Source organism: Anopheles arabiensis (assembly GCF_016920715.1).
Source record: "Anopheles arabiensis isolate DONGOLA chromosome X unlocalized genomic scaffold, AaraD3 X_pericentromeric_contig0026, whole genome shotgun sequence".
Lineage (NCBI taxonomy): Eukaryota > Metazoa > Arthropoda > Insecta > Diptera > Culicidae > Anopheles > Anopheles arabiensis.
In genome coordinates, this window is record NW_024412104.1 from 150,001 (window position 1) to 152,500 (window position 2,500).

Consider the following 2,500-nt stretch of genomic DNA (forward strand, 5'->3'; position numbering starts at 1 on the left):
GCACGTTCCAAGTTGCATGGACGTCGAACAGAGGCATGCAAAAGCACCTATCTAGGGAATTACTCTACGTTCTAGTAGCAAGTGCGATTTTCCGGTCCAGCACGGCAGTACGCCTGCACGCATACACTCCATGTACCAAAAATGTACCAACCTAGGCGTTGCTCAGTAGCTTTTGGCGGCACATAGAAAAGTATTCGAGTTCAGATTTTTGGGACTTAGCGTATTTTTAAAACTAATAACGAAAATTAAATTTTAAATCGGTAAACGGCTAGAGTTGCTCAGTAGCTTTTTGCGCAACGTGGCAAAAGTATTCGAGTTCAGATTTCTAGGACGTAGCGTATTTTTCAATCATAATAAACCGAATCAAACATAACAATGATGAAACTTACACCATGTCCCAAGGTTGTGCACAAAACGTAACGATAAAGTGCTGGCGAAGTTAGAGGTGCACCAAAATTGTGTACCGATCAGGGAAAGTACTCTACGTTCCTATGATTTGGGTGAAAAGTGTTATTTAACTGCTGGTTAGAATAGACAGTTGCTTATCATACACATCGCAAACGAACACCCCTTAGTGAGCATTAGCAAAAGTCAATTGCACAAAGCAAATGCAATACAAACTGATCAAGTACATTAAAGAACGCTACGTAGCAGGACTTCTTTCCAAGAATGGTGTCCGCAACGGGAGGGCAAGCGTCCTTCCCAGGTTTTCCTAGTAAACCTTGTATGGTAAACATACCCAAGCGTGTCTGTAAGCACGCAACGAAAGTCACGAACGGGCACATACCTAGGGAATGTACTCTACGTACTTGGACTTTTGTCCAAGAATGGTGTCCGCGACGGTCGGGCACTGCGACGCAATAACCAAATCCTAGGATTGTAACTTTAGTGTGCACAAACATAAACATTAACGCGTTCGCTCGGGCTGCGCCGTCCGTGTTGAACACAAATGTGGGTGATTATATGCGTGGAGGGACAAAAACATACGAGGAGGAGACAGTTTTCTGCACGATGTGCACAGAGCTCATTTCGTCGTCCCGGGCGAATGGAAAACACAAACATCGCGAGTATCGTTCTAGGTTTCTGTCTATAAAAGGGCAGGCCAAAAGGTGACCGGTTGAGATAAGCATTTTAAGCATACAAACACTTTATTGGAACTTTTGATACAAAAACAAGGTACGTACATGTAGGTTGTACCAACATGGACATCTATGAACGCGTACGCTCGGGCTGCGCCCTCCGTCTTGTACTTTCCTGATCGGTACACAGTTTTGGTGCACTGCTATTCCGACCGGCAACTTGTACCAACATATACATCCATGAACGCGTACGTAGTGTACTTTCCCTGATCGGTACACACTGTTGGTGCACGGCATAAGAAAAGAGCTAAAATGGTCAAACTCAATCCATTTCAACAATAGATAGTCGATAGTAGCTGTGCCGATGAAGTAGGGCACGATGCAAGTTAATGTTGTTTAATGAATAACATGTCCGCCATACATTTCAGTACAAAATTGCTCGGTCAGACCTACAAAGTGCTATATCTCGAATACGAGGCGTCGGACTGGGGGTTGTAGAACAATTTTAAGTTCGTCTAATGATTCTACATCCGATTCTGGATAGCGGTTTTTTGACCACTTTTCAATATTTTGTGACACCCCGAACCTAGGGGCAGCTCCCTAGCTTTTTTCAAAATGTGCACCGATCGGGCCGGAGAGCTCGTGTGGCTCAAAACATGTTTTTCGCTAAAACACCTCAAAACGTGTCGAGAACGCACCCTAGCTCTTGTTTTTCAAAAGTTATGGCCATTTAAAGTGAGGTGGTTTTTGCTTCAAAATAGCTATTTTACCCGTCCCTATGGCCATGCTTTAAATTTTCACGAAAATGCCAGGTCAGACCTAGGGCGGGCCATATCTTGAATACTAAACGTCGCAGACATTGGTCGTAGAACAATTTTAAGTTCGTCTAATGATTCTACATCCGATTCTGGATAGCGGTTTTTTGACCACTTTTCAATATTTTGTGACACCCCGAACCTAGGGGCAGCTCCCTAGCTTTTTTCAAAAATGTGCACCGAACGGGCCGGAGAGCTCGTGTGGCTCAAAACATGTTTTTCGCTAAAACACCTCAAAACGTGTCGAGAACGCACCCTAGCTCTTGTTTTTCAAAAGTTATGGCCATTTAAAGTGAGGTGGTTTTTGCTTCAAAATAGCTATTTTACCCGTCCCTATGGCCATGCTTTAAATTTTCACGAAAATGCCAGGTCAGACCTAGGGCGGGCCATATCTTGAATACTAAACGTCGCAGACATTGGTCGTAGAACAATTTTAAGTTCGTCTAATGATTCTACATCCGATTCTGGATAGCGGTTTTTTGACCACTTTTCAATATTTTGTGACACCCCGAACCTAGGGGCAGCTCCCTAGCTTTTTTCAAAAATGTGCACCGAGCGGGCCGGAGAGCTCGTGTGGCTCAAAACATGTTTTTCGCTAAAACCCTC